Source organism: Saccopteryx leptura, chromosome 1 (assembly GCF_036850995.1).
Source record: "Saccopteryx leptura isolate mSacLep1 chromosome 1, mSacLep1_pri_phased_curated, whole genome shotgun sequence".
Lineage (NCBI taxonomy): Eukaryota > Metazoa > Chordata > Mammalia > Chiroptera > Emballonuridae > Saccopteryx > Saccopteryx leptura.
Window position 1 is genome coordinate 298,926,377 of NC_089503.1, and position 24,218 is coordinate 298,950,594.

Below are 24,218 nucleotides of genomic sequence, written 5' to 3' on the forward strand. Positions count from 1 at the left end.
TTACAGAAAACTAACCTTGCAAAGTGAAACAGTACAAAAAACATCAGCTTTAATGCTCTGCGATGTGCAGTGAGCCTTGTCTTTTTACAGATTAAGGATCACTAGGATAACATTTGAATGACGAAGGTTAAATTCTAACTAACGGTAGTTTCAAAAAATGGCGGGAGTACCCTAGGTTTATAAGAAGCTAGCGGTTGTTGGGGGCGGGGAGAAAAAAAAAAAAAAAAAAGCCATGACCCCGACGTGATTCGAACACGCAGCCTTCTGATCTGGAGTCAGACGCGCTACCGTTGCGCCACGAGGTCCTGCTGGGTTAAGGCTCGCGCAGTTTCTTAGGACTCCAGTAACATGGCGTCTTTTCTGGGTACTTTCACCTTCCCTTCTATTCTCTCCTGGCCTCTCTTCACGAAGTATAGGTCGGAGGTGGAGATTGACACCTTCACCACCAAGATTGTCCTGACAGCTAGCCCTCTACCTACGTTGGGACGAAACTAACGGAGGCCAGAGAACGGAGTTTCCGTTCAGTCCAGTCCCCACGTTCGGAGGAAATCCGTCCTTCCTCTTCTTCAGTAAGCGATTTCCGTTTCTTACTCTCTGCTTTAGGGGCGGAGACTCCACCCTCTCTCCCCTCCCCCTACGGGTTCGTCGCGCTGAATTCGTGACCTCACTCCAGTTGGAATTTGGCGGGGCGCCACTGCGCACGCGCAGACCTTTGCCAGCCAGTAGCTGGAAACCAGCCCAGGGGCCCTGCGAGTGTGTTCTTTCTCCCTCGCTTCTCGTTCCGTCAAAAATTTAAAGCGATGACTCTCAATGTAGGCACTTATTTCGTGGTGAGCTTTAAGATTGAAAGTCCTTTTGAAAAGACACATACAAAAATTAGTATATTGTATTTGTCAGCAATGTCACTCAGTTAAATTACAACGAAAAAAATAGAGAGCTTTTAGTAAAAGAAGTGACCTCCCCGGCGGGGAATTGAACCCCGGTCTCCCGCGTGACAGGCGGGGATACTAACCACTATACTACCGAGGAGCTGGTGTCAACCATTGTCACTAGTGCCTCTTCAAAGAAAATAAAGGTTTCTCTGCCTCCCCCCCTCCCCCTTCCCGGTTTTCTTATTCGTCCCTTCCTCATTATCTCCCCTTCTGCCTGCCACCCGGAAGAGTGGAAACTCAGACACTTGATTCTCTGCTCTGCAAATTGTTCTCTCTCGGTACCTTGGACTCTTCGGTGAAAAGAGTTAGCAAATGGTTTAGAATAAATGAAACAAAATGCGCTTCCAATTTTAGAGGTGGTGTATTGTTGAAAATAATTTCCCGGGCTCTCTATGTTTTTCGGATAATTTAGGCTTCTGGCGGGAGAATTGAAGCCGAGCTTTACTTGCTCAAATTTACATTTTCATTCTGAAGTCGAAGTTCAAGGATATCTTCTGGTTGCCAGATGTCTGGAGCTGCCCGGGTTGTCCCACGGTATAGCGCCTCTTCAAACAATTTGTAAGCTTTTGTGACACAAAGGGGCTCACGTATTTGAACAGCTGAAGCCAAATGAAATTTTAGCCGATTTTTCCTGTATTTCCGTCTCTTTCCTGAGATGTCTACAGTTACTTGAGAATGACAAATAAACACGTAAGTTGTTAAATAATGATACAGTAAAATAATTTAACACAAGAATATGCCATTGATTAAACGTAGGGTTAGAAAAAATGAACTAATAGAATAATTTGTATCATCCTGGGCCTTTTCATAAACAGTATCAAGCCTCTTGTCAGGGGGATCAGCAGGGACTCACATAAGTATAAACTTTTGACATCTCTAAATAAATAAATTCAGAGTCACAAACTGAGATGATTGAAAGTTTCCGTGATAGGAAAACTTGTGCTCTAAGCAACCCACCCCTTGTAGTGTACTATGAATTAATATATTTTTATAGATCATAGGTTACATGGTATTTTCCATCAAATGATTTTTTAATGCTGACATTAAAATAAGGCAATTTTTGAGGCCTGCTTTGGCGTATTTTCACTCTTATATACACTAAAAGCCTCAATAAAATTCAGTATCTTGGAGTCGCTTTTTACTTCTGACCCTCCAATAACTTGTGAGTTCCAAAGGGCACTGGAATAACTATGATGATGTTCTTTTCCTGGTAAGATTGAAGAGACAGAAAGGGACTTGCCCCAGGTTACTCTGCTGTCAAAGCCAGGGCAGTGGGAACCTGGGTCTCCTACACTGCCTGTGTGTCCCATGACCTTGAATGCCCCCGCTCCTGCCCCACTGCCTCTGGGCACCCCCAAGTTCCACGCTTGAGTAGAAGAGACTTCGCTCCATCTTTGTCCCTTCAGAAGAGACACCATCCTTTCCACCTAAGCTCTGGTAAAGCTATATCATTGTTCATACATGTGTTTTCTCTGCTTTTCATTCCTCCCTAGGGAAGTGAAGAAGCAGTCTGAGTCAGCAGAGATCATGGATCAGGAAACTCAGCACCTGCTGTCTGTCTTCCTAAAATGGAAAGGAAATGAGAGTTATTAACCTGAACAGGGTGAGGGAGATGAGAGATTCCTTACTGTCAGCACTGGGAGAAAGTAAAGGTTAAAATCTGACTGGCACTGCAGAGAGCACAGAACTCTCTTTGGAAGTAAATAGCATGATGGCAATCGATATTGTTGAATGTTTCAAATCTTGCTCCACCTACATAACTGTTTGTATAGCTTATCACAGCTTGCAAAACCATTTCCATTCATTTCATTTCCTCAACAGCCCTTTGAGGTCAATAGGACAAGTGTTTTTTTTATTACTATTTTTATTGGTGGATAAAGAGAATTTTGGGTAGATTCATACAGGTAGGAATTAGAGGCCAGGAATCACTCAAGCCACATACACATATATATGTGTTATGAAGAGAAAAACTTTATTACTAGTATCAACACATATGTTATACTTGTTCCTGCATTAATATTTACTAATCTCTAATATGTAGCAGGCACTAAAGTTGTTCATTTCACTGTTGAACCTACAATATGCCAGACATTGTTTTAGATGTATGGGCGGTTTTTGGTTTTTTTTTTGCATTTTTCTGAAGCTGGAAACAGGGAGAGACAGTCAGACAGACTCCCGCATGCGCCCGACCGGGATCCACGGGCACGCCCACCATGGGGCGACGCTCTGCCCACCAGGGGGCAATGCTCTGCCCATCCTGGGCGTCGCCATGTTGCGACCAGAGCCATTCTAGCGCCTGGGGTAGAGGCCACAGAGCCATCCCCAGCGCCCGGGCCATCTTTGCTCCAATGGAGCCTTGGCTGCGGGAGGGGAAGAGAGAGACAGAGAGGAAGGCGTGGCGGCGGAGGGGTGGAGAAGCAAATGGGCGCTTCTCCTGTGTGCCCTGGCTGGGAATCGAACCCGGGTCCTCCGCAGGCTAGGCCAACGCTCTACCGCTGAGCCAACTGGCCAGGGCTGGGCGGTTTTAATGGATGAATTTTGTTCCAGTGGAGCTTATATTCTAACAGAAGGAAGATAGACTATAAACAATGGGTATAATAAATATGTTAGATGGTAACAAGAGAGGACATGGAAAGAAATGGTACACTAAGGGGATTTGGAGAGTGACAAGTTAAGCAGAATGTTCAAAGTAGGACCCATTTTAAGAAGGCAACATTTGAAGAGACCCGAAGGAAGGTTAGCATGGAGCTGTACAGCTGCGTGGGAGGCGTGAAGAGACCCGAAGGAAGGGAAGCATGGAGCTGTACAGCTGCGTGGGAGGCCTGAAGAGACCCGAAGGAAGGGAAGCATGGAGCGTACAGCTGCGTGGGAGGCGTGAAGAGACCCGAAGGAAGGGAAGCATGGAGCTGTACAGCTGCGTGGGAGGCGTGAAGAGACCCGAAGGAAGGGAAGCATGGAGCTGTACAGCTGTGTGGGAGGCGTGAAGAGACCCGAAGGAAGGGAAGCATGGAGCTGTACAGCTGCGTGGGAGGCGTGAAGAGACCCGGAGGAAGGGAAGCATGGAGCTGTACAGCTGCGTGGGAGGCCTGTAAGGCCCCCAGGGGTTCGCAAACTTTTTGAAATCAGGATTCATTTAAAATCCTACAAATAATTGTAGGAGCACTATATACAAATTTCTGAGAAATACGTTATAATAATTAAGTAAAATATTAAAGAAAAAAATATAAAGTCCAAGCGTGCTTTTATGGTAAATAAATGAAATAAATACAACAAAATTAAATTCTGACATTAAATAACATTTTTATGTTACATTTTTTGTTACGCTTTTTAGAATTTGTTAAAAAGAGAGGTTAAAAAATAAAAAACTGACAAAAAAGTTTTCTTTTTATATATTATAGATACATTCTTAGTAAGATTTAGTAAATTCGGCAGGTCCTAGCACGAATGTGTTAAGTTTTTTCATTCTTGTGTTTATGAGAACATGAGCCTGATGTCTCCTAGCGATTTCTTCAATGTTCGGGCATACATTGGAAAGGCAAACTCTCATTTCCTCATCAATACATTGAAGAATTCCTCTTTTTACTCTTAATTGTGTTGAGTGCAGAAAACCCCCACCATACATATCATCTTAACTTTACACCAAACAAAGGATAGAAGAAACTTGCCTCCAGTCTTTCCGGGGAACACGGTGGGGGGGGGGTAGTGTAAACAATCCAGCACCACAGCTTAACAGCCTTTTGCAACCTAATTAGGCAAGTGAGGTGGGAGCTTGGGCGGACTGTCAGCTTCCAGCCAATTCCTCACACTTCTGTCCCCCAAATATCTAAACTCCAAAAACCCTGTTGAATTTTTGGTCTCCAATAGGCACATATTTCTCTGGAATACCATAGGGTGCACCTGGAAATCTTCTAGGGTGCACCACTGCACCCTGGCACACACTTTGAGAACCACTGCCTTAGAGGTGCGCCTAAAAGACTTTGGCTTTTATTCTGAGAGGAAAGAGGGAGCTACTATAGAATTTTGAACAAAGAAGTGACATGGTCTGATATGTGTTTTGAAGGGTTTTTGACTCTTGGTTAAGAGTAGACTGTAGGGGGCCAGAGCAGAAGCAGGGAGACGAAAGAGGTCCACTGCAATATCTACATGGGAGATGATGGTGGTCCAGTCTAAAGTGCGTGTGGTGGAGAATGTCAGAGGTGCTGATGATATATTTTGAGGGTAGAGCTAATGGAATTTTCTTTTTACTTATTTTTTGTGTGTGACAGAGACAGAGACAGATAGGAACAGACAGGCAGGCAGGGAGAGAGTTGAGAAGCATCAATTCTTTGTTGCAGCACCTTTGTTATTCATTGGTTTCTTTCTCATATGTGTCTTGAGTAGGGGTGGGAGGGTACAGTAGAGCAAGTGATCCCTTGCTCAAGTCAGCAACCTTGGGCTTCAAGCCAGTGACCTTTGGGCTTAAGCCAGTGATCTTTGGGCTCAAGCTAGCGACCATGGGGTCATGTCTATGATCCCATACTCAAGCCAGTGACTGCACTCAAGTTTGATGAGCCTGCGCTCAAGTCGGCGACCCCAGTGTTTCAAACCTGGGTCTTCTGTGTCCCAGGCGACACTCTATCCACTGTGCCTCTGCCTGGTCAGGCTGGAATTTTCTGACATAGTGAATGTGAGGGATGAGTAAAAGAGGAATCAAAGATGCTTCTAAAAATTTTGACCTGAGCCATTGTAGGGATCGAGTTGCCATCACATGAAGTAGAAAATAATAATGCACAACTTCAGAGGACACCATCCAATCTGATAGTCCATGTGAAGGGCTCAACTAGGGAGGAAGCAGGGTGCCATTCTATGAACGACACTCCTTGGAATTGTGCAGTGTGGCAGCTCTGCATGTAGAGCAATATTTCCAGGAATGATCAGCATTTCAGTTTGGAATGTGTTACGGTTCAGACATTGAGTAAGCAGGTGAGTGTAATGGTTTAGTACTGGTTGTGTAGGTTAAGTATAGTGCTGGGAGCTGGAGATACAGTAACAAAGATAGACCCTAATCTCAATGAGCTCTCATTTAGTAGAGGAGACACTATATCACTAAAAGAAAATCAACAACAACAACAAAAGTAAAATTGCAACTGTAAGAGTTACCAAGAAGATGAGGAAAGAGTTTTCTGGGTTGATGAAACTGGATGTGCAAAGGTTACAGGAACTGAGGTTTGTGATGAGCAGAGGGATAGAAGACTGAAGTGACTAGGGAAGAGTGAGGAGCATGATGGGAGAGATGAGGCTGAAAGGCCCATGGGAGTGGGAAAATGCAGGTTTCCCGTCAGGCTATGTTAAGAACTTTGTTTTGGGCCCTGGCTGGTTGGCTCAGTGGTAGAGTATTGACCTGGCATGTGGACGTCCTGGGTTTGATTCCTGGCCAGGGCACAGAAAAGAAGTGACCTGCTTCTCCACCCCTCCCTCACCCCCTTTTCTCTCTCTCTTTTCTTCCTGCAGCGATAGCTTGATTGGTTCTAGTGTATTGGCCCAGGTGCTGAGGATGCCTCCATGGCCTGCCTCAGTCACTAAAATAGCTCAGTTGCCAAGCAACAGAGCAATGGCCCCAGAGGGGCAGAGCATCACCCGATAAGGGGCTTCCTGGGTGGATCCCAGTCAGGGAGCAAGCTGGAGTTTGTCTCTTTATCTCCCTTACTCTCACTTGGAAAAGGAGGGAAAAAAAAGAACTTGGTTTTGGCCTCTTATTACTACTTCTAAAATTTATTTATTATTTTTAGGGTTTATTGAGGTATAATTTATATTCAGTAAAACTCACTTTTTTTTTTTAGGTGTAGTTATACGAATTTTGATCGTTTCAAACTATCTCCATCACCCTACCCCATTCATCACACTGTTTCCTCTTTTCCAGTCAATGTCCCCCTCCAGGCCTGGGCAAACACTGATCTTAGTTCCATGTCCAGCATGTCCTATGAATGGAACCGTACAGTGTAGTATGTAGGTTCCACACTTTTGGGGTCTCGAACCTGGGTCTTTCGCATCCCAGTCCGATGCTCTATCCACTGCGCCACCGCCTGGTCAGGCCTGTTGAATCCTTTTTATAATCATATGAGTTTTATGTAATAATTCTCCCTATTACAGATGATGAAACTGAGGCACAGGAAGGTAAAGGTCACACAGGTAGAAATTGATGAAGTATGTGCCAAATATTATTGGACTACAGAGAAAGACAGACTAGTTCTGCTGGGGATGGTTGAAAAAGACTTACTTTTCATCTGGGCCTTCAAAGGATGATGAAGAACTTTGAAGGTTGTAAAGCCAGTGGCCAAGGCCACCATCACAGCAGCCCGGCCCATGCAGGTTCGCATTGGATTCGGACAGTCGGTAAAGAAACAAAGGAGCCAAAAACTGATGGGCCATCATCTTTAATTCTAGCTTGCACCCGGCAGGCAAGTAAAAACACACACTGGGCTCCAAAACCCACTCATTCAGTGCTCACAAAGCTACTGACTTATCCGAGTTTCCTAGAATCAAAGGTTTCTAGCTCACCAGACTTATTCACCTCTGTTCCCCATCTCCTTCCTGCTCTCTGCACAAACTCTGTATAAACTGGCTTCTCACTCAACACTCGCCATCTTGGCTGCTTCTCCTGGCCTCCTCCACGTGGCCTTCTCTGCTCTCCTCTCTGCTCTCTCCTCTAATGATAATCTCAGGAACAAAGAGAGCAAGCTCCCGTTCTGCCCCTATTTTATAGTGTAGAAATCCAAATCTTTAATCCAATATACAAAATAGGGAAGTCTCTAATACAAAGTCACTTCTCTGAGGCATGATTGGATTGTACCACCCCACATCAAAAAGGGTGGGAAAGGCTTAATCCCAAAACCAAGCCCCAGGCTACAACAATCCTGCCTGCCCACAGCCCGCCCCCAACACACATTAATATCACCTGGGTGAGGGCCTCCACGTGGGCGGCGTCATCTTTAACAAAGTAAACATAATACATTTTATCTGCCCAACAAAGGTGGAGGGGGAAAGGTTTTCCAGCACTTCTGGAAGAGGGAAGCCCTAACTAAGGCTCAGAATTTGTGAAAGAATATGTGGAGATTTGGAAATACCGAGTAGACGGGCTGCATGTGGGATAGGGTTGCAGGAAGCAGGAAATGTCTTCACAGGTTATTACCTGCACAGCTGGGGAGAGTGAAAAATCACAGGCTTTGAGTAGCTGCAGGGACCTTGCAGCTCTTTCTGATCCTTTCATTATACAGGAGAGGCCACTAAGGCCCAGAGAGCTCCAGTGATATCTCATGTTTTCAGGGCCAAGAATATCACCACTCTTCCCTTTATTTGTTGCAATAATGCAAGGGGCTTTGCAGGCTCAGTGATTAGGTGTCCATCAGTGGCTGCAGGGCATCAGACCCTGCATCATCGTCTCTGTGGCTATTTGCCTCTGGGCTGGTCTCAGCTTCCTCTACTTTGAGGAAACCACCTGCTGACATTGGTCCCAGGCCTCAAAGTCAGTGACCTTCCTGTTCCTGACTTTCTTTTTTTTTTTTTTAATGTCTTGCAGACCACCTACTGGCCTGTCTGTATCAGTAACTGTGAGGATTGACCTGCACTGGCACTAAAGCAAGCGCTGGAAGGACCGTTGTGTCCTGGTGATCCATGCTCTTCCCTGCATCTTTGGGGTCAGTCCTCAGGCTCCTGCAAATGTTCCTGCAAAGGACAAAGTCGTTCTGCTTATTTGGGGTGGGGTTTCTACTTCTTTAGTCTTTACCTGTTTCATCTTCTAAATGCAAAGCAACAGAAACATTCCTGCTTCAGATACATGCCTCTGGTCTGACAACTGCCTTTAGCACATTTGAAAGTGATTCACTTGAGATTAGCAAGGTTATGTTATCAGAGTTTACTGATAAAAACGAAGATGATACAATAAATGAGAAGAAAACCAGTAGGGAAGAGCATGCAGAGCCCATTTTTCTATGCATTTATAAATACTGAAAGAAGTCTGGAAAGAAAGATGGGAAGATACTGAAAATAGTTCTATCTGATCATATATTGAAGATCTCTGTTCTTTTTGCTTTTCTGTATTGTTGGGCAGATAAAATGTATTATGCTCACTTTGTTAAAGAGGCCATTGCCCAGGTGATATTAATGTGTGTTGGGGTGGGCTAAAGGCAGGCAGAATCCTTGTAGCCTGGGGCTTGGTTTTGGGATTAAGCCTTTCCTACCCTTTTTGGTGTAAGGTGGTACAATCCTATCATGCCTCAGAGAAGTGACTTTGTATTAAGAGACTTCCCTATTATGTATATTGGATTAAGGGTTTGGATTTCTACACTATAAAATGGGGGCAGAACGGGACTTGACGTTTGGTTCCTGAGGTTAGCATGAGAGAGCGGAGAGAGTAGAGCCAGCAGCGGGAGGAGGCCACGTGGAGGAGGCCAGGAGAAGCAGCCAAGATGGCGGAGTGCTGAGTGAGATGCCAGTTTGTACAGAGTTTGTATCTGGGATAAGGAAGGAGATGGGGAACTGAGGAGAATAAGGCCAGTGAGCTAGAAACCTTTGATTCTAGGAAACTCGGATAAATCAGTAGCTTTGTGAGCACTGAGTGTGACTGGGTTTTGGAGCCCAGTGTATGTTTTTACTTGCCCGCTGGGTGCAAGGTAGGATTAAAGGCTATGGCCCACCAGTTTTTGGCTCCATGGTTTCTTTACCGACTGTCCGAATCCAATGCGAACCTGCATGGGCCGGGCTGCTGTGATAGTGGCCCCGGTCCTGCCTACTGGCTTTACATTTGGCGTAGTCTGTGGCAGGATTCGATACAGATCGGCAAGGAGCCTTTGAGTGGTGGAGTAGAGGACTGGCTAGTGTTAGGGTTCCCCATGGCTGTCCTTTTGGGGATTGTAGGCTGGCTGACTTTTATAGCCATGCATGAGGAAACTGAGAGCTCTGTAGAAGAGGCTGCCCAGGACCTGCAAACTGAGCAGCGGAAGAAGCTGGAGCAAACGTGGGAGAAACCGATGCTGACCCTGGAGCTGGAGGAAGTGCTGGAGGGGGCCGACCATGTTTGCGAGATTCGCCTGGAAATGGAGCAGCTACTGGAGGAGGAATCACAGGTTCGTGAGTTGCAGATTGCCCTGGATGTTGTGGAGAACCAGCAGCGTCAGGAGGCCGGGGCTGAGGCTGAGGCTGAAGCTGAGGCCTGGTCCGGAGCTGCAAGGTCTGCAGAGCAGAAGGCGGCAGCGGACGGAGGCTCGAGCCCGGCAGCCGGAGCTGGTGTTTTCAGTTCCTCTTTGGAAGATGAGGAGAATTGGGCTGGAGTTATGATCTACAGTCTCCAGAAAATGGAAGCCCAGCTGGAAGGAGCACCTACTGCGGCCCCGGTAGGACTGCGATTTTGGGACACAGGGCTGGACACGCTCTCCGGAGCAGAGATGGAAATGCTGACTGCCATTGCCATGTGGCCCTCTTTGGGACAGTGTAAGACCTGCCAGGATGGCAGGAATGAGGGGGGTGGCTGATGACCCACGTGCGTGGACTGATTTCCTGGACTACGACCGGAGTGGGCATTGGCTCCTTTGTTGGATGGACTTACGGATTATGGATTTTGGACAATGTGAAATACCCTGATGGGGGTGGGGGGTGGCTTTGCTGGAAGCACTCCCCTGCCCCGGGAAGCTTTTCCCATGGCTAGGAAGAAGGCCAAGGACATTTTGCGCTTTGGGCAAAGTGCTCAGAGACTGGTGAAGTGTACCTTTGTAATTGTTGAAACTGTATGATTTTTGCTGTTGTAATTTGTGTAATGTTCTAATTTCCTTGCACAGGGATGCCGGTGGTATAAATTGTGGGTAGTAAAGTGAGCATAGGGGTGGATTGTTGGGCAGATAAAATGTATTATGCTCACTTTGTTAAAGAGGCCGTTGCCCAGGTGATATTAATGTGTGTTGGGGTGGGCTAAAGGCAGGCAGAATCCTTGTAGCCTGGGGCTTGGTTTTGGGATTAAGCCTTTCCTACCCTTTTTGGTGTAAGGTGGTACAATCCTATCATGCCTCAGAGAAGTGACTTTGTATTAAGAGACTTCCCTATTATGTATATTGGATTAAGGGTTTGGATTTCTACACTATAAAATGGGGGCAGAACGGGACTTGACGTTTGGTTCCTGAGGTTAGCATGAGAGAGCGGAGAGAGTAGAGCCAGCAGTGGGAGGAGGCCACGTGGAGGAGGCCAGGAAAAGCAGCCAAGATGGCGGAGTGCTGAGTGAGATGCCAGTTTGTACAGAGTTTGTATCTGGGATAAGGAAGGAGATGGGGAACTGAGGAAAATAAGGCTGGTGAGCTAGAAACCTTTGATTCTAGGAAACTCGGATAAGTCAGTGGCTTTGTGAGCACTGAGTGTGACTGGGTTTTGGAGCCCAGTGTGTATTTTTACTTGCCCGCCGGGTGCAAGCTAGGATTAAAGGCTATGGCCCACCAGTTTTTGGCTCCATGGTTTCTTTACCGACTGTCCGAATCCAATGCGAACCTGCATGGGCCGGGCTGCTGTGATAGTGGCCCCGGCCCTGCCTACTGGCTTTACATGTATTTTCTAAATTTTCTACTGTAAAGCCAGTAATCAGGGCCAGGGCCACTATCACAGCAGCCCGGCCCTTGCAGGTTCGCATTGGATTCGGACAGTCGGTAAAGAAACCATGGAGCCAAAAACTGGTGGGCCATAGCCTTTAATCCTAGCTTGCACCCGGCGGGCAAGTAAAAATACACACTGGGCTCCAAAACCCAGTCACACTCAGTGCTCACAAAGCCACTGACTTATCCGAGTTTCCTAGAATCAAAGGTTTCTAGCTCACCAGCCTTATTTTCCTCAGTTCCCCATCTCCTTCCTTATCCCAGATACAAACTCTGTACAAACTGGCATCTCACTCAGCACTCCGCCATCTTGGCTGCTTTTCCTGGCCTCCTCCACGTGGCCGCCTTCCGCTGCTGGCTCTACTTTCTCTGCTCTCTCATGCTAATCTCAGGAACCACGAGTCAAGTCCCGTTCTGCCCCCATTTTATAGTGTAGCTTCACAACCTTTAATCCAATATACAAAATAGGGTAGTCTCTAATACAAAGTCACTTCTCTGAGGCATGATTGGATTGTACCGCCCTACAGCAAAAAGGGTGGGAAAGGCTTAATCCCAAAACCAAGCCCCAGGTTACAACGATCTCCAACACACATTAATATCACCTGGGCGATAGCCTCTTTAACAAAGTGAGCATAATACATTTTATCTGCCCAACATCTACTTATGTGCATAGTTTATTCTTGAACTCAGAAAAACAAACAAAAAATATTTTTAAGGTTACTAATATCAGGCCAGCAAGTTGCTCAAATGTACACCTGTGACAGACAGCCTTCCCTAGACCTATGGTGACTACTGAGTAGTAATCTATTCCAACTCTTGATTTTGCTTGTTAGTGGAAGATCTCATTATTTTGTAGCTGAGGTGGTTTATTTCTAGTTCCTTATGGCGCGGAGGTGCCACTGGGGTGAGGAAACAATTTCAGCTCCAGCAAGCAGGGCGTGCAGACTTCTCCTCCATGTCTCTTTGTCTCCCGGCCCCAGTGTTCCGAGTCCTTTGTTGTTCTCAGCACGGACTTAGATTCTGGATTCAAAGAAAAACAAGTGCCGGCCCTCCGTGCGCCCTCTGGTGTCCTATTGAGGTATAACCAGACATAACCCACAGAGATCACTGCCATTTCCACACAGCGTTCTCCCCACGCGGTGAGTCCTGGAGGCGAGAATGTCTGGATATTTAGGGGAAGGAATCACACTCTAACACTCTTCGTAGATTTACTCTTTGAAACTATAGTGGTGTAGTACTAATTTTTCAGAAAAAAAATTAAAACCAAAGTCAATTCTCAAAGCATTTGGCACAGATTTCTGGGTTCTAAAATTACAAATTTTCTCCTATGATTTCAACATAAATCAATACTATGGATTAATTGAAGACAAATTAGGTGAAGGGGTATGGTTACTTAGGCTTTAGCTTGTTTACTGATAATGGTTTGTGCCATTTGAACTTTATCGATGTATTGTGAGAGTTGATACTGAAGGTTCTTTATGTCTATAGTTTACTTCTTTGAATTGCATTTTCATCAAACCACATGTGTTTTATTTTATTGAAATTACATTTGATGAAAAACATCCCCTCAATATATACAAAGAATATTTTTCGTTTAAATGTTTAAGGATGGATAGGGTACCAGGCGTTGCCATTTTATTTGAATAGGTGTTGGAAAGGCAAAACTTTATTTCCATCCTTTTAGACTCTCTTACTGGGCCAAAGAGTTAAATTGACAAGACAAGACATATTAACAGGAGAAAAGCACAAAGATTTTTCTCATGTACACAGGAGTCCCATAGAAAAATGAAGACCCAAAGAGGTGGCAATACCTTTATACATATTAGGTTGAACAAAGAAAGGCAATTGTGGAAAAGTAACCAAAATATATGGGGAAGCTAAAGGGAGCTAGGAGCTATTTTAACAAGGTCTTTTGGCCCTGACACTTTATCTCTGGTGATAAGAATGTTTCCTTCCTCTGGTATAGGCCGGACACCTTTCACATGGGAGTTTTTTCTATTTCTTGGAAGAAAAAGGGGAGGTCAGAATTCTATTCTCACACCTGCTGTTTTTCAAGTGCCTTTTGGTTAAAATAATCCTTGTGCTAAGTGATATATTTTGGGGTGGCACATCCTGCCACTCTTCATAGGTGACACATGCACATGGTATAAAATTTAAAAAGTACCAGAGGGCATACAGAAGAAAGTCTTCCTCCCACCTGTGACCCATAGCTACAGTTCTCCGTCAGGTTGGTCCAGCAGCTCCTCAAAGTCATCAAGAGCCCTAAGTTTCTCCTTCTGTTTCCCCTGGGCCCTTCTTCTCCGCAGTCCCTAACCACCTGAGTTCTTTTTCACGATTGTCACTTCACGGTTACAAGGTAGCCACTGCAGGTACAGGCATCACGGCCACTTGCAGCACTGGAGCGCGAGGGAGCAGGCACTTCCAGCAAACATTGCTTTTGAATTTACTCTTTAACAGTAAGAAAGTCATCCCAAAAGCACTCTGTTGGTGGTTTCCCTGTGTTTCTTTACCCACTGTAGGTTCACAAGGAGACTGGTGACTATTTGGCAAAAGGCAATGGGTAGTGATTACAATATTGGTTTTTAGTATTCTAGTGTTCAGTGCTATTTTAAAAAACTGAAATCTGTTTAGTATAATACTGTTTTTCTTTAATTTAACAATACATTTTTTTCCCCTTCTTTTTCCAAGTGAGAAGAGGGGAGACAGAGACTCCCACATGTGCCTGGAACAGGATTTACCCAGCAACTGCCATCTGGGACTGAGATGCTCTGCCTATCTGAGATCATGCTCGCAAACAAGCTATTTTTAGTGCCTGAGGCCATCCTCCACAGAGCCATCCTCAGTGCCCAGAGTCAATTGAGCCATGGCTGTAGGAAGGAGAGGGAGAGAGAGAGAGAGAGAGAAGCGGGAGGGGGAGTAGTGGAGAAGCAGATGGTCGCTTCTCCTGTGTGCCCTGATCAGGAATCGAACCTGGGACATCTGAACATCCATATGCTGGGCCAATGCTCTTCCACTGAGCCAACCAGGCAGGGCCAACAATAGCATTTTAATCAATTTTTTTTTTCTGGAGATATACCCAGAAAATTATATAGTGCATTAAAATTTCACATCAAAGATAAACATCTTTTGAAAGTATTCTGACCACATACTTTCTCTGTTTGTTTTTTTTTTTTTTTTTTCTCTGAAGCTGGAAACGAGGAGAGACAGTCAGACTCCCACATGCGCCCGACCAGGATCCACCCGGCACGCCCAACAGGGGCGATGCTCTGCCCACCAGGGGGCGATGCTCTGCCCCTCCGGGGCGTTGCTCTGCTGCGACCAGAGCCACTCCAGTGCCTGGGGCAGAGGCCAAGGAGCCATCCCCAGCGCCCGGGCCATCCTTGCTCCAATGGAGCCTTGGCTGCAGGAGGGGAAGAGAGAGACAGAGAGGAAGGAGGGGGGGGTGGAGAAGCAAATGGGCGCTTCTCCTATGTGCCCTGGCCGGGAATTGAACCCGGTCCCCCGCATGCCAGGCCGACGCTCTACTGCTGAGCCAACCGGCCAGGGCCACTTTCTCTGTTTTTGATTTAATTTTAATTTTCCAATATTTGTCATTATAAAGAGGTTGAGTATCTTTCATATTTATATGTTATCTGTACTTTCTCCAGAGCTAGTCTGGGTCCTAATTTTTTTCCAGATTGGTCCGGAAGGGAATTGTTTAGAAGAGCAACTGAGACAATGATGCTGTCATCATTACTAGTTTGCCTGTGACGATGCCAGTTAGCACCTGGGGTCCCAGTGTATTTTATTAACAGCACTCCATTCGCTCTCGTAAGTGTCTCAATTTTTATGATAATTATATGGTCATGTGTTATTTGAAAATATTCCAGCTGCCATTTTGCTCTGGCGTCTCAGCCAGTTGGCATGGAATTCTCATGAAGTCTGGGGTGTGGTCTCCTTCCTTCACTGTTGTATCCTCAGCAGATACTAGAATGTGCCTGGTACATGGTAAAAGCTTAATAAATACAAATGAATCAATAAATAAACTCATTGCTTCAACTTTGGCATGTTGCCATGTAAGCAACCGTTAGCAAGGAATAAGGGGGAATAGTTTTGGATATACAACCAGTGTTGCCTGCCAAAACATGCATTTTAGATTTTGACAGATACTGTCAAATTATTCTCCATAGGGTTTGAGCCAGTTTACGTTCCAACCAGCAATATGTGAGAACATCTGTTTCTCTAACCTTCATCCACATGGTGTTATAAAAATTTTTATCAGCCAATATGGTAGTTTTAATTTGCATTTCTCTTATGGAGAAGATTGGGCTTATTTTCTTATGTTTCAAAGCTATTTGAAATTCATTCCTGGGAACGGTCTACGCATATCCTTTGCCTATTTTCAACTATGTTATTGGTATTTTTCTTATTGACTTTTGGAATGCAAATACTTGCTTCCAGATTTTCTTGCCTTTTGAGTTTGTTTATGGTATTTTTTACAAGCAGAATTTTAAAAATTCCTGTATATTTTGCTTTTTTCCTGTTATAGTTTCTGTGTTTTGTATCATGCTCAGAAAGACTCTCTACTCCCAGATTATAAAAGAATTCTCTCCCCTCTTTTCTTTTCATACTTTCAGGTTTCATTTTTTTACATAAAAATCTATATGTAGGACCTGGCCAGTTGGCTCAGTGAATAGAGTATCAGCCTGGTGTATGGACCTCTTAGTTTGATTCTCAGTCAGGACACACAAGAGAAGTTGGTCCTAACATCAACCCCAGGCACTAAACATAGCTCGGTTGATTTGAGCTTCAGCCCTAGATTGGGTTGCTGGGTGGATCCCAGTTGGGGCGCATGGGGGAGTCTGTCTCTATCTCCCCTCCTCTCACTTAAAAATAAAAAAAGAAAAAGAAAGAGCCTGACCTGTGATGGTGCAGTGGATAAAGCGTTGACCTAGAACACTGAAGTCTCCCGTTCAAAACCCTGGGCTTGCCTGGTCAAGACACATATGGGAATTGATGCTTCCTGCTCCCTTCCCCCTTCTCTCTCTCTCCTCTCTAAAATGAATAAATAAAGTGTTAAAAAAAAGAGAGAGAGAAATCTTGAAACATCTGGAATTTATTTTGGTGTAAGGTTTGAGATATGAATATTGTTTATTGAATATTCTATCTTTCTTTCATTAATGGAAATTCTAAATGGTTCCTGATTTTTACGGATTCCACTTCCCAGCACTTTGAACACTCTTGTTAAAGTTCTAAGGAAAGAAATTCAAGGGAAAGCAGTCAGGATGAAAACTTGATCTGCAATTTTATGTCTAACACTATCTGTGCTAAGCACTTATGTGTTAAGTACAATATACACGGTAGATTGCATAAAACATATATGTAGATTTTAAAGTTTGATGATATTTGCATGCTTAATTTAATATCCCCCAGGGAGACTGAGCAAAGACAGAAGAAACTCTGGGGAACCTCAATATTTATGGGAAGAAAAGAGACGGAAAGGAAATGGGTGAGTGTGGCATCACAGAGACCCAGGGAATGGGACTGTTTATTTTTTTGGGGGGGGGGGAGGTGGCCCCAGGTACAGAGGGTTGAGCTGACCACACTCTCATTCATGGCACACTCTGAACAGCTCGTTGGTCTATGAAAGGCGTGGCTCTGCTTATCTTTCCTTTTCATCTTCATCTCCACTCCCATTCCCAGTCTAATGCATTTGTATGTATTTCAAAAATGTGTACCAATACTTTGTGTGTGTATATTTAGTTTTGTGTAAATAAGATGTCAGAGAGCTCTTTCCATTTCTTACTTTTCTCAGCAAACATTAAGTTTGAAGGCCCATCCATGTCTGTTGTGATGTTTATGCGTTTCATCCATAGTTTTTTTTTTTTTTTTACAGAGCCAGAGTCAGAGAGAGGGACAGACAGACAGGAATGGAGAGAGATGAGAAGCATCAATCATCAGTTTTTCATTGCAACACCTTAGCTGTTCATTGATTGCTTTCCCATATGTGCCCTGACCGTGGGCCTTCAGCAGACCGAGAAACCCCTTGCTCTAGCCAGAGACCTTGGGTCCAAGCTGGTGAGCCTTTTGCTCAAGCCAGATGAACCCATGCAACCTCAGGGTCTCGAACCTGGGTCCTTCTGCATCCCAGTCTGACGCTCTATCCACTGCACCACTGCCTGGTCAGGCTCACCCATAGTTTTTAATTGCTGAAACGACTCCATGATGTGCACTGTTAGTGGGAGAGCTTTCTAAGAAGGCAAAAGTATTCGATAGATGTGGCAGAGAGAGCCAATCAGAAAGGTTATAGTTTGGAGGATTTGGCAGCATTGAGGCCAGTGGTGACCTCTGCTGGTGCAATTTCCTTGGGGTTTTGGGGGCAAAAGCCAAACTGGCATGCGTGCGTGGGTGGAGGGTTTGGGGGACTGTAAGTTGACAGTGAATGTAGACAGTCTTTTCAAGAGGCCCAAGTGGAAAGGGAAGGAGCGAGTTTTTTTTTGTTGTTGTTTTTTGTATTTTTCTGAAGCTGGAAATGGGGAGGCAGTCAGACAGACTCCCGCATGCGTCCGACCGGGATCCACCCGGCATGGCCACCAGGGGGCGATGCTCTGCCCATCTGGGGCGTCGCTCTGTTGCAACCGGAGCCATTCTAGCGCCTGAGGCAGAGGCCATGGAGCCATTCTCAGCGCCCGGGCCAACTTTGCTCCAATGGAGCCTTGGCTGCGGGAGGGGAAGAGAGAGACAGAGAGGAAGGAGAGGGGGAGGGGTGGAGAAGCTGATGGGTGCTTCTCCTGTGTGCCCTGGCTGGGAATCAAACATGAGACTCCTGCACGCCAGGCCGCCACTCTACCACTGAGCCAACCGGCCAGGGCCAGGAGCGAGTTTTTATTGTCCAAATAATCCATGGTTATTCGAGAAAAATTAGAAAATTTAGATGAGCAAAAAGAAAAGTAACAAAATGGGAAGTGTATTAGTTTCCTAGGGCTTCCATAACAAATGACCACAAACTAGGCGACTTAAACCAACAGAAGTTTATTTGCATAGTTCTGGAGGCAAAAAGTCTGAAAAAGGTCTTGGCAGGGCCATGCTCCCTCTGGAGGCTCTAGGCAGGACTCTTCCCTTGCTTCTTCCTAGCTTCCGGTGGTTGCCTGTGGACTCGCCCCTCTATCTCTGCCTCTGTCGTCACATGGTATTCTCCCTGTGTGTCTCCTTTGGGTCTCTGTTTTATAAGGACACCAATCATTAGGCAATCATTAAATTAGGGCCAAGCCTAATCCAGTGTGATCTCATCTTAATTTAACTAATTATATATTCAAGGATCCTATTTCCAAATAAGGTTATATTCAGAGGTTCCAGGTAGACATGAATTTTGGGGGAGACACTATTGGATCCAGTACAGGAAGGTTTTCTTTTCTCTGTCTCTCTCTTTCTTTCTGAAAGGATGGGAAGCAGTTGAGCCTGTTTACAGATTAAGTGGACGGGTCCGAAGAGAGGAGGTTGGAGATAAGGGGAAGATCACGCAGAGCTGGCAATCAAGGTTCCAGTGAAGACTGAACGATGGGCTGGAGGGCACGGGGGAAGGAGAAGACACCAGGAACGACCCGGAGGGAGGGAGGGCCTGTCGGGGATCCCAGTCTTGGTCCAGTCTCTGACTCACAGCGTGATGCAAAATCACTCTCCTCACGTGCTCCCTGCCTAAGTACAGCCTTCCGCGGGGCCAGCCTCGTAAAAGGCCGTGGTGCAGGGGAAGTGAACTGTGCCAGGAAGGGTCAGACGCACAGCAGCAAGGGAGAGTTCACTAGAAGGACATGCGGGTCCCCCCTTCCCTTGACTCCCCAGGGCACTGTCTTTGTTTTCTTCTGATGTTGAAGATCTTTTTTTCCTCCTCTCAACAATTCTCATCTCATAAACTGGAAAAAACCGAAGAAATTCATAATTTCTGTATAGTTCAGGAGTAGAGAGTGGCCTCTGTCAGTTTCTGATGCTTAGACTTAAGCTAGTAATTTTTTTTTTTTTCAGCGAGAGGCAGGAAGGTAGAGACACACTCTCACATGAACCCTGACCAGGATCCACCTGGCAAGTCCACTAGGGGTGATACTTTGTCCATCTGGAGCGTTGTTCCATTGCTCAGCAATGGAACTCTTTCTTTCTTTTTTAAGATTTTTATTTTTATTCATTTTAGAGAGGGTAGAGAGAGAAAGAAAAGGGCGGGAGGAGCAGGAAGCATCCAACTCCCATATGTGCCTCGATCAGGCAAGTCCAGGGTCTTGAACTGGCGACCTCAGCATTCCAGGTCAATGCTTTATCCACTGCACCACCACAGGTCAAGCAGCAATGGAGCTCTTTCTTTAGCACCTGAAGTGGAGGCCATGGAGCCATCCTCAGTGCTTGGGGCCAACTCACTCCAACTATGGCTGCAGGGTGCCTCTCCTGTGTGCCCGACCAGGAATTGAACCCAGGACCTCTACACGTCAGGCTGACACTCTACCACTGAGCCAACCAGCGAGGACCAAGTTAGTAAATTTATATTTGCTTGTGAGTAAACCACACTTAACATATTATATTTTTTGCTCCATAAGATGCACCTGACCATAAGACACACCTAAGGTTTTAAGGAGGAAAATAAGAAAAAAAAAATTCTTGAACCAAATGGTGTGTTAAAATATTTAATAAAATACTGTGTTTTTCGCTCCGTAAGACACACGGGCATTTTCTCCTCCACTTTGGGGGGATAAAGTGCATCTTCTGGAGTGAAAAATACGGTAAATACAGTGGTCCCTCATCTATCGTGGCGGTTAGTTTCCAGAATCCCCTGCAATAGGCAAAAACCCATGAAGTAGCAACCTTATATTTATTATATTATTTATATATATTTTAAGACTTTATTTTATTTTATTTTATTTTTTTAAAGAGACAGAGAGAGAGTCAGAGTGAGGAATAGACAGGGACAGACAGACAGGAATGGAGAGAGATGAGAAGCATCAATCATTAGTTTTTCGTTGCGCATTGCGACATCTTAGTTGTTCATTGATTGCTTTCTCATATGTGCCTCGACCACGGGCCTTCAGCAGACCGAGTAACCCCTCACTTGAGCCAGAGACCTTGGGTCCAAGCCGGTGAGCTTCCTGCTCAAACCAGATGAACCCGCGCTCAAGCTGGCGACCTCGGGGTCTCGAACCTGGGTCCTCAGCATCCCAGTCCGACGCTCTATCCACTGCGCCACCGCCTGGTCAGGCTATATTTTAAGGCTTTATGAACACTCTGCACACTCTTGTAAACCTTTCCCACACTGTTACTAACCTTTCCCATACTTATTTTGCTTATTTAACTGCAAAAATAATTAAAATAATAAATATATAAAAATACCTGTGTACCGCAAAATCCCGTGATATACAGTAGCAAAAAATCTGTGATACAAAATTAGATATATACAATTTAAAAATCCACAATACAGAGAGACTGTGAAAATGAACTGTGATATGGCGAGGGACAACTGTAAAGCATAATGGGCCTGACCAGGTGGTGACGCAGTGGATAGAGCTCCATTCAAAACCCCGAAATTGCCAGCTTGAGAGTAGTAAACTCATCTGGCTTGAGCTCAGGGTTACAGGCTTGAAGCCCAAGGTCACTGGCTTGAGCAAGGGGTCCTTATTCTGCTGTAATTTCCCCCCACCAACCGCCCCCCCCCCATCAAGGCATATATGAGAAAGCAATCAATGAACAACTAACAACTAAGGTGCTGTAGTGAAGAATTGATGCTTCTTATCTTTCTCCCTTCCTGTCTGTCTGTCCCTATCTGTCCCTCTCTCTCTGTCTGTCAAAGAAAGAAAGAAAGAAAGAAAGAAAGAAAGAAAGAAAGAAAGAAAGAAAGAATAAAGCATAATGGGCAGGGCAATTTTAAATGCAACCCAAATTACAAGGCCTTTTATGCTGCTAAACTTTATAATTACATACATTTCAACCATTCTACAAATTTCTGTCAACTCCGGGGCTCTGGGTCCACCCTTTAAAACCAGTTGGTTTATATCCCTGAGCGTCAGGCCTGAGGGACTGATGAAAAGTCTTTTTTTTTTTTTTTTTTGGTGACAAATACATCCTGAAGAGTTGGGATATTAAAAGTTTTTATATGAAGGAGATATGCAGTCAAGACCACTTGGGAAATGATATGTTAAACCAAGTGAAACAGGTTTCTTTCCTGCAGGGTTTCCATACAGCTTCCAGTATGCTAACACCAGCTGTGACCTCCTGAAATTCAGGGGAGTGGAGGAAATAGCACCACAGTTTCTTTCCCATTCTTTAACTTTTCCTCCAATAGGCCCTTCTCCCTGCCCCCAACCCTACTTCCTTTTCTGGAAGAACTGCCTGTCTCCTGTTAAAAGTGTATGTATCTGGCAAAGCAATTCATTTTCATCTGGAGTTGCTCATCCTTGACCCTCCGAAGTCTTCCTGTTCTTTTGGTCAGAGCACATCATGAAAACCTAAGAATGATTAAAAAGTAAAGGAACACACTTTGTGGTGAGGGGAGTAGTCAGTCTCTGAAGTTATTCTGCAGAGAAGTTTTACAAAGCTCTAAATGTTGGCAATGGTATTGGGTGACATTGAATCATCTAATGACAGACACTGTTTGACGTGGGGGCTGGGTGAAAAAGGTGAAGGGCTTGAGAAGTACAAACTGGGAGTCACAACAAGGTCACAGGGACGTCAAGTACAGCGTGGGGAATATAGTCAATAATATTGCAGTAGCTACGTATGGTGCCAGGTGGGTGCTAAAAATATCAGGGACACTTTGTAAAGTATACGATTGTCTAACCACTGTCCTGTACACCTGAAACAAACACAAAATACTATTGAATGTAAACCATAATTGAAATAAAATAAAAAATACTATTTGAAAGCCAACCATCATTTACACATAAAAGTTTGGGTCTTTAAGATATATTTGTTGGTGGAAATGCAGCTATGGGGTTAGTAACATCTTGTACTTTGAGTTTTTGCCGAGAAATACTAAAAGTTTTCATTCTGAACCCTTTCCCACCTCTTCTGTGTTTCTTTCTTATTGTTGTTGTTGTCATTTCTTTTGTTTAGGTTATTTGTCATAGCAACAGCCCAATTTATTTAAAGTGTTTTGTAACATTTCTGTAGGCCGGTTGCACCGTCTTGAATTATTTAACTCCGCATAAACACGGAGGTATGGACGTGAAGGCGCCTGCCCCAAGTGTGTTTATGGAAATGTGCTTATTGGGGTGTTTCCAGGCACAGCATCTGTTCTCATGCATCTTTTATAGTATTTTACATCAAGCCCATGCAATTATTGATTTTTCCATCTGATAATTTTTCATTTATGACAATTTTCCCTCTTATGTTTTCGGCAAATGGTAACTTTTAATATTTTGGAGCAAAAAAAAAAAAAAAGCATTTGAATTAAAAAGAAGAATGATCAAGGAAATGTCTTTCCTGAGAACTTTAATTTTCACTAGCCAGTGCATACTTTTTAGAAAAAGTGGAAGTCTGTGAATGTAGAAGAGTTAGGTCCTCTGGATATGATCACAAATGGAAGAACTTAAGTTTCTTCAACCTGTGATTCACATGGACGTCTAGGTGATATAAAGGCTATTGAAGGAAATTTTCTCCTTTCGTCCTCCTTCGAACTGAAATTTTGGGCTCGCGCTGGGTTCCTGTTTGTAGCGCTCTCTGGAATCCTGCCTTTGTGCTCAAAATGGAGTTTCACAATGCCCAGCATTCCCTAATGGCTTCTCTTTAATTGCAAACCCACTTCACTGTCCTTTGGCTGTCCCTTTGGTGAGAAGACTGAATAAACCCCAAACTACAACCCTGCAGAGACCTGTACCTGCACAGGTACTGATTTCAGAAAATGATGAATCATGCAATAAGCTCGTGTTCATCTACCTTTTTGAACTAGTCCTTGAAACAATCTATTATTAATAACATTTTCTAAGTTCTCAAAACCAGAGAATTGGCTCTGTCTAGGGGACCAGTGTCTTGATTTACCAAAAACATACATTGGTCCAAATGCAGTAATGGAAGTCTAACCACCTTGACTATAAAATCTGCTGCTTTCAGAACTAGGAGAGGTGCCCAGGAGCTTTTAGATGTGTACACCAGGGTCTCCCGAGAATAGTTTGCAAATGACTAGCAGGATGTGAGATGATTTTAGGTGGTGCATGGGTAAGCTTTCCAAAAAAATGTAATCATTCTTTACTTGTTGTAGTGGGTTGAATAGTGGCCCTCTCAAAATTCATCCCCAATCAGAACCTCAGAATGTGGCCTTATTTGGAAATACGGTCCTTGCAGATGTAATTAGTTAAAGATCTGGAGATGAAATAATCTTAACTTTTAGGTGGGCCTTGAATCCAATGACCAGTGTCATTATACGAGAAAGGAGAGGGAGAGTTGGACGACAGACACATAGAGAGAAAAAGAAATGGTCATGTGAGTATGGAGATAGAGATTGGAATGAATGGTGTGTGTAGAAGCCAAGGAACATCAAGAAGCTAGGCGAGGGTTGTGAAGCACTGTTTCCTCCAGGAGGAACCGATCCTCTGACACCTTTGTTTTGATCTTTTGGCCTCCTGAACTGTGCGAGAGTCAATTTCTGTTGCGTTAGCTTACCCATGTCGTCGTAGTATTTTGTTACAGCAGCCTAGGAAATGGATACACTTAAAAATGTATCCTACAAAAA

The 24,218-nt window shown here is 44.6% G+C and overlaps 2 non-coding genes across 2 annotated transcripts; both read right to left on the minus strand.

Annotated features, from left to right (window-relative positions):
* Positions 1-233: 233 nt before the first annotated feature.
* On the minus strand, positions 234-305 carry TRNAW-CCA (transfer RNA tryptophan (anticodon CCA)). Its single transcript has one exon. It is a non-coding gene; the product is annotated as a tRNA-Trp (tRNA).
* Positions 306-957: 652 nt separating this feature from the next.
* Positions 958-1,029, minus strand: TRNAD-GUC (transfer RNA aspartic acid (anticodon GUC)). Its single transcript has one exon. It is a non-coding gene; the product is annotated as a tRNA-Asp (tRNA).
* Positions 1,030-24,218: the final 23,189 nt, after the last annotated feature.